The following is an 8,383-nucleotide window of genomic DNA, read 5'->3' on the forward strand; positions in this document are numbered from 1 at the left end:
CGGGTGCCCGGGCAATGCCGGGCTCTGGGGTACGGCACTTGGCAATGACCTGTCACCGAACTCGTGTCGCCGTTCGGGGAGGGGACACGAGTGGGAACGGCCCGGGAGCGGCTCACCTCCCGGCCACGGGCAGTCCCAGCCCGGCGGGAGCGGGGCTGCACGCCGCGACCTTCTTCTACTCGTTATTCGTGCTGTGTCACTACTAATATATATATACAGGTAGATAGAGAGATAGCCTATAGAACACCCGAGCATCCCCAGCCTCCTCCGAGCCCTCCAAGCCTCATTTCCCCGCTGCCAGCCTCTCGGAAAGAGCAGTGCGTTAAGCTTCTCTTCCAACCTTTCATTCCCACTGATCGATTTTATTCTATTTTTTTTTTAATAATTATTATTATTATTATTATTTTTTAATTTGACTTTCGGGGAGACCGAGCGGCATCCGACCGCCCCGAGGACGGAGCCTTCATACCCGGGCGGCAGAAGGTCTCCCCATCCAATCCGCCACCAAAGCCGGCGACAAGCGGCAGGACGGGCAGTCACTGTCGCTGTCACTGTCGGGGCTCCTCCCGCTCCCCTCCGGGCGACTTTCCCAGCTCACAATCGCGATCCGAAGGCGAACTCAGCCCCGCATCGGCTCTCCGTGTCGGCCGATGTATTTCTTTTTTTCCGACTTCCCCTCCGCTGCGGGGAGGGGTTGAGGGGGAGTCGAGGTGGGGGGGGGGGGGGGGTGCAGACGCAAAGGCACTTCTTTAATTGTCCGGGCCCCTAATGACATGCAGAGATGGCTCAAAGGCAGCGGACATCAAAGCGCAAGGGGATGGCACGTCGGGCAGGACAGGACAGCCGCTCTGCCCCGCTTGCCAAAAGAACATCTCCTGCCCCAAACCGCCCCGATGGTTTCTGCTGCCGAGCGGTGCGGCCAGGCGGCCCCGGCAGGATTGTATGCAAAAGCGGTCGGTGGGGATCCTAAAAAAAACCGGACAGCTCAGGGTGAGATGAGTCTAATTATTGCTGGTTCTAAAAAGAGCTGGAACACCCAAGTAGGGCTTAACTCGTCTCCTGGGAAACTGATGGAGACCTATTTTACAAGCTGTAATTCTGCTTTAGACTATTGCAGGCTAAAGGCAGTTGACACTATCCTCTTTCTTCTAGAAATAGTCCTAATCCTATATTTCGGCCGGGGAAAGTCCGCTTCTGCTCCACACTAGATTAATCCAGAAACCACATAAAACCAGGTAGGGAAGAGCATGGAAAAGGGGAGGAGGAAAATCGTTCAAAGTTTGTTACCTCTGCCCTGCCTAACCTTCAAAAGAGTAAATAGCAAAGGATGATGCAGAGTCTGCCGGCTCCTTATTTACGGGACAGCTAAAAACGGGGCTTTGGGTGTCGGCGGGAGACGATTGGGGTTTATTTTTTTGCTCTCTCGCTGCGGTTCGTCTCTCAGCGAAATATTTCTCCTCTCCGACGGAACCCGGGGGAGGGGGGTTGGCTCTGGGGAAGAGGAATCTGTTCCCTATTTCTTTCTGTATGGGGGAACGAAAAAAAAAAAGGAAAAAAAAAAAAAAAAAGAAAAAATAATAAATTAGTGCCCCGAGTTTTCCCGCAGTCCCGGCCGAGCCGACGGGCTTGATGTTTTATTCCTATTAAATCTCCACGCGTGGAAAATGCGACAGTTTTGAGAAGGGGAGGGCCAGGAGAATGGAGGGGCTTCCCCCCGGGGTGGGGGATATGGGGAAGCAAGGTGGGAAGCGACGCCCAGAGAGGCGCAAAACCCGGCCCTAAGTGTAAGGGGTTGAGGCACAGGGATGCGAATCGGGACGGGAGCATGGGGAAAAGCCGCGGCCAGCGTGGGATGCGGCTCCGGGACGGTGGATGGATGGAGAGACGGATGGAAGGACGGAAGGATGGAGGAAAGGATGGATGGAGGAAGGGAAGGAGGGGTGCGTGTTACGTTTGTAGGTGCGGCTGGGTGTAAAATTGAATTAAAAAAAAAAAAAAAAAAAAGTAAAAAAAAAAACAACTTATGAGACGGGGGTGGGGGGTCCTGGAGGTCCCGCACCGTCCCAGCCCGGCTGGCCGCTTCCCCAAGCAGAAACGTGGGCCGGGGGGTTTCCGCCCGCCTGGGGCAGCGCGGGGCAGCGAACGGAGCGGGCAGCGCTTCTGTCGCTGGGACTTCTTTTCCCTTTTCTTTTTCACGCTTTCCTTTTCAGTCTCTCTTATCATCTGTTGTTCTTTTATTTCTTCCTTTCCTTCCTTTTTTTTTTTTTTTTTTTTGTTTCTTTTCCTTTCTTTGATTTTCTTTACCTTTCTTTCTCTCTTCTTTTTTCCCTCCATTTCTTCTCCTCACTTTTCCTTTCATTCCCTCTTTCCTTCTCCCCTCCCCCCCCTTTTTTTTTCTCCATCCCTTCTATTTCTCACTCTTCTTTCCTATTTCTTTTTTAATTTCATTTCCCCTTTTCCCCCCAATTTCTTCCCCTTTCTCCTCTTCTCCCTCCGCTTTTTCCCTCTCTATTTTTCACCCTTCCATCCCCAACTCTAACGCTCCTCTTGCCGGACAGGGCAGGGATCAGGGACCGGGTGTAGCAGCCAGACGAGGCCGGCAACTTGCAGGTAGCCTCGGGGATGGGCGAGGGTTGGGGGAGGACACCGGCTCGGCTCCCTCCTGCCAAAGCCGGGCGTTCAGAACGCCTTCCTGCTTTCACCCAAACGGGCCCTGCTCTTCTCAAAGCAGGCGGCAAGAAAGCCCTCGACGTGCCATTTACCTTATGGATTTCTGCAGCCGGAGCCTTGCTGCTGCCAGCAATCTGCCTGCACGGTCAGTGCAAGAACAGCTGGGACAGGACTGAGTTCTGACAGGTTTTTCACTCTTGCAAGCAACGCAAAGATTGAAGCTCTCCTTTGCCTGGCTGGAAAGCAGACAGCTACTCCAGTGCCCAGCAGTGATTCCCCTTCCCACCCCAATGCCCAGCAGGGGTTTCCTTTCCCACCCCATCACCGACAGCACCAACACTGAAGGAGGCTGAGGACCCTGAGATGCTTTGCAGCCTCCTGCACGGCGGGGAAGCAGCCTGTGGTGTGTGAGCACTTGCACTCACCTTCACCGCCCTTTCTTGATTTTAATAACAGCACAGGGGATCAGTGTCAAGGACAGATGGGGCCAACCTCTGAGCCGTGCTGAGCGCGCTGCTGCCGTGTGTGCGTCCCCTATGAAACCCCAGATCCCCATCTCTGATTGCCTCTTTGTGTCTGTACTTGTGTGCAATACCTGCGTTACGCTTCAGTAGACTCGGCAACGGGCAGAAGTGCTATCTCTGCCTCGAGGATATTTGAGAAGATGCTTCTCTGGGATGGATCCTTTTAGGAAAAAAATAAATTGTTAAAACGCTTCGGGAAAGCTGAAGAATGAATGAATTTGTGGAGCTTTCTGAGGGATGCACATCGGTGCCATCCTAAAGATGTAGCACTCATCCCACCTTGCAGGACCCTGGCAATTGCTATCCAGCACTGAGCCATGCTACAGTGTTCTGGTCCTCCAACGCATCCCTCCCTTTGCTGCTGCTCTGCACTACTGCAAAATTACAGGCTGCAGACGGGGGTCTGAAAGCAGCAGCTCTGCTTCAGGGAGGCAGTGGGACGGGGCAGAAGGTGAGGCTGATATTGCAAGAGGTTGCCAGGACTTTCTGTTCCCTCCGGGTCCAATCCGAGGCGTCGTTAGCAAACTAATAAACTGGCTGCAGATGTTGAGCCAACAGCAGGGCACGTTCCTCAGGAGCATCCCTGAAAACTCTTGGGTTTGGGAAGTGATCAGCTCATCCCCATGTTTCTCTTTGTGCCCTTTGCCACTCTTTGCACCACTTCTTCCCTCCTGCCTGGAATTTTAGGGGAAAAGAAGAAAAAGTAGAAACAGGAAACAAAGCAGGAGAGCTTCCTCAAATCATTTTTTTCAAGTTTATTTATTTTCTTGACATTGCAGTGGATGGAGCTCTGTGACCCTACTGTTTCTCTTAGAAAATAGAAGTATTTGTGCCAGCTGCAGCTCTGCCAGCACAGGGGACACAACACCAATGCCATATCCATACCCCACTGACCCCATCAGATCCCACAAGGCTGAATGGTGTGGGTATGGCCACGGCGATGCTGTAGGAGGCAGGTGCTGCCCTGCATGGGGCCGGATCCAGGTCCTTGGGGGCAGGAATACATCAGGGCTGGAGTTTCATCAGGAATAGGAGTCTGCCATGCCCGAGTGGGGCTGTGCCTGCTAAAGTGCCTCTTAACCTTTCCTATATCCAGCTAGGGAGGGAAAAAACACACAAGGGGATCCTGGCTGTTCCCTTAGCCCTGAAGGGAGAAAAGAGAAGGATCCCCGAGCCTGGCGCTCTACCCCCAAACCCATCTCCAGGCAGAGGGAGAGGCAGCGTGCTCTCTTCTTTCTGCCTCTAGCTCTGCTTTTTGTGCTGCCCCAGGTACCGGCCCCAGCGCATCCCCTGCCGCAGCAGCGCTCCTCCTGCACGGAGCAGCACATTTCCCCCGAGTTACTTATTAACCACCGTTCGTTTGACAGGATCGATATTTCAAGCTAGGGAGTAAACACTTAAGAAGTAATGCTCCTCTCTGCTCTCTTTTTCCTCAGCAAAATGATTTATTTTATAAAATGCATCTGCCTGGCGGGGAGGCTGGAGCCCCGCGGCGTTCATCCGCGGGATATGCAAAGCGCGTTTATTTCCTCTTTTATCTCTCATATTGCGTGTTGATCCCATACATATAGATTGATTTTGTTCAGGTAGATAATGAAAAGTCAAGTGGAAAATTTACACAAAGGCACTCAGGATCTCCACTTTCTATTGGTATATAAATTGGTTTATTACTTCATTCCCTTAAACAGCGACTTTCACGCTGGGGAACACTTTAAAATATATCATGTTTAAACACAGGGCCGTTTACCTTCCGTGTGGTTTCTCTTTTTCCATCGGTAATTTCCTCGCCACTTTTGCTAATTACCGAAGATATTTGTGTTTAAACAAGGGACCCACCAGCAGCAATCCGTTTCCCTCCTCCTCCTGCTCCCAGCATCAAGCCGCCCCAACCAGAGCTCCCAGCTCTGGGCACAGGGATGGTGACAAAGCCTGGCAGCGGGCTCTAATTCCCCATAAGCGGCTTTGGCTTTGCCACCCCAAGGCAGTGAATGGAGGGCACTGGACAGGAGAGAGCAGCTCGGAACAAAACAGGCAGGAAACGTTATTAATAAACATCTTCTGGACATTTGGTGGCTCATCTAGGCTGCTCCAGCTTAAAGCAATTAATTCAGGATACTGACATAAACTCTCCAGCTCTTTGACAGCTTGGAGCTGAAATAAAAATGCTAGTTCTCCAGGGAAAAGGAGAGGATAGTTGGCTCTTTTCTGGACTGTTTGCTTATAGGCCCAGAGAGCAATCTTCCTTGCAGAATGAAATGCAAGGACACAAACAATGTACCGGAGAGAGAATAGAAGATGGGAATGAACAGTTTGAACTATTTGCTCAGCAGAAGGGCAGCCACAATGCTCAACCAATGGCTTTCCCATGCATCAACCGGGCTTCTTAGGCCCTTTTGTTGTTCATCCTCTTCCTCTGACCAGATAAGAGCACAGCTGCACAGCCGTCGACTTAGCCATGCAAATCTGGTGCTGCGCGGAGCCGCGTCCCCGTGGAGCTCGAGGACAAGGTGACACCGGGCAGTGGCACATCCAGCAGCCCCCACATTCAGTGCCACCTCCCCACAGCCGGGCTGCAGTCCCCTGCCCTTCCCTTGCTCTCTTCCTGCCTCCTTTGCCCGTTGCCCAGGCACTGCTATGCTGCTCCGACCCAAATGCCAGCTCCAACCGTGATGCTACGCCGCTTTGTGCCGCCCCGGGCTGGGATTCAGTGAGCAAGGCTGGAACAAGGTTTGTTTAGCTTGAAAGGGTTTGACAAGGTGAAAAGGCAAAGCACCGAGGACTAAAGAAAACGCCTGCCTGGCTGAAATCACACGGAGCGCTCGTCGTCAAAGAGCGCACCTGCAGGAAGCACCGAGTTTAAACACTGCTGTCACAAAAACCTGAGAAACCTCCGGGTATTTTATTGTGTTTTTTGTTGTTTTTTTTTTTTTCCTTTTTTTGTCTCTTTTCCCCCTTCTCCCCTACTGGGTGGTCAGGAGAGCAGGAGGGCTCCCATTGTCTGCAGAGCTGACCCCACGTGTCCCTGCCGTGCCAGCACCTGGCCGACACCAAAACGCCCCAATCCATCCTCAGTCTGCAGCCCAGCGCCCTGCATTGGGCTGCTTAATGAGACCCTAACGAGGTGCTCAGCCTTAATTTCCAAAACGCTGCAACACAGACAAAGGGAAAGTGCAGTCAGCTCCGAGTAATTTGTGCCTCGCTCCCGGCGAATGAATTTAGGGGAGCAAATATCGTTATGCGGGATTTAAATTAAAGTTGACACTAATGTAAATACGGCAATGCAACCGGCTGTTTAAGAAATGTGATGAGGGTACAGTTTTAATCAGGTCCTTTTAACTCAGGTGGCATTTTAAATCCTCGCCGGTTCAATTGGATAACAGTCCCGGAGGATGTCCTGGAGTGGGATGGTGAGGGATGGTTGTTCCCAGAGCTCACCTGGTGAGCAGTGAACGCAGTGCTGGATGCTGCAGACGGATGGACCCCCCTGCCAAGGGCTGAGTAACAAAGGCAGAGGCGGCAGCTAAAAGGGTTGGTAATAAATTCTTGCGGGGTTGGTCAGCGCCTGCCAGATTTCCCCCGGCGCTCTTGAACAATCTGCTTCCAGCCTAAATCATAGAGCCGGAGCTTGAGGGGAAAAAGGGAAAAAAAGAAAAAAGAAAAGAGGAAAGAACGGTGACCGCCTCACCTACTTCAAAGCCTGACCAGCGCAGAGGTGCTTCACAATAACAATAGCATTGGATGCAGCCTGGAGGAGCTCCATAACAGGAGCTCTGTAACCTGGCAAGACCCAGAGTTACGGTTACCAGAACAATATTTGGCAAGGGAATTCTCCTGGTTCTTTTTTGTCAAAGGGAACATAATGCCACTGGCAGGGACACAGTGCCAGCTGTGCCGGGCTCAGGCTGCAGCAGTGCCTGGCTTTTCTGGGTGGGGGTCTAATACCTAATAATAATAATTATTATTATTATCATATCATGAACAACTACTGTGAAGAAGAAAGAAACCCTCTCTTGAGGTGTTCAGACAGATGGTTGCCTCCATGCATGCAGGATGCTCATGCTGAGCTCATGCAAAGTTGAGGGTTAAGGTGAGGGGTAGGGTCAGGGTCCCACGTTAACTCAAAGTTTCCCTGGCTCCTGGCCCCGCTCCGAGCCCTGCCTGTCTCTGCAGGGTATTACATCTTCTGGGAGCTGTCCTAATCCCCCCGTGTGACTCAGCGCTGTTAAAATACCAGTGAGAATAATAAAATGGGTTCTAATGCTATTAGGTATTCCCCTTAGCTATCCTGGCTAGCTGAGGAGGATGAAGCGGGATTGGAAAGGGAGAGAGGATGCAATGGGCATGGGCAAGGGAGGATCCTGCAGCTGGCCATTGGGCTGGAGCTAGGATTTGGGGGAAGGAAGTGGCTTCTTGCCCAGGTTTTGTTCTGCGGAGGATCCCAGGTGGGGCGATCCTACCCGCAGCCCCCCCCCCCCCCCCCCAGCCCCTGCCCTTTGCACAGATGCCTATGTCCACAAACCCCCCCTAAGCACTTAATGAGCTCCGAGACGCCTATTGTCTTGGCAAAGCTGATTGAAATGGGCAAGGAGTTCAAGGGTTAGGAAGGGAGGGCTGAAGGGAGGCAGACACTCGGTGACACCGGGCTGCCCGGCCAGCAAATAGGCTCTGCTCTCACATTGGTGCAGCAGCGCAGCACAAACTGTGTCCAACACCCATCGCATCCCAACAAACTGCTGGGTGCTGAGCCCTGGCTGTGCTGTGGGTTATCTGCCTTTAGCACAAAGCTGGGACGAAGTCTGCATTGCCCAATGCAGTGCTGGAGTGGGCCTTGGACCCAGCCCTGTGTCAGCAGACCTCCCGGCCCTGCTCTACTCGCTGACAGCCAGTGTTTTTTTACTCCTTGAGACTGTCAGGAATGTTTTTCATGCAGGAGTGTAGTGCATTCAGCATACTGAAACCGCCTTAATCTCAGCAAGACCAACAAAGATAAGGAATAGCGTTTAAGTTGGCCGAAATTAGCAAATGCATCTGCTGCACAATGCCCCTGTTACCATTAGCTGTGACCGGTGAATGGCACTAGCAAAGTATGCTGGCAATGTTTAACAAACCATCCGTCTTTTACCTGTTCCTACTCAACAGAAACCTTTGTTTGAACCACGGGCCTATTCAGTCCTGCTGCTGTCTGCTTA

The 8,383-nt window shown here is 52.2% G+C and overlaps 1 long non-coding RNA gene across 1 annotated transcript; it reads left to right on the forward strand.

Annotated features, from left to right (window-relative positions):
* The first annotated feature begins 748 nt into the window (after window positions 1-748).
* LOC122192520 lies at window positions 749-3,388 on the forward strand. The gene is made up of 2 exons (XR_006182630.1): window positions 749-1,235; window positions 2,729-3,388. It is a non-coding gene; the product is annotated as an uncharacterized LOC122192520 (long non-coding RNA).
* The last annotated feature ends 4,995 nt before the right edge of the window (window positions 3,389-8,383 follow it).

Source organism: Lagopus leucura, unplaced genomic scaffold, assembly GCF_019238085.1.
Source record: "Lagopus leucura isolate 7727_CA_CO unplaced genomic scaffold, USGS_WTPT01 1-11_obj-0_obj, whole genome shotgun sequence".
Classification (NCBI taxonomy): Eukaryota; Metazoa; Chordata; class Aves; order Galliformes; family Phasianidae; genus Lagopus; species Lagopus leucura.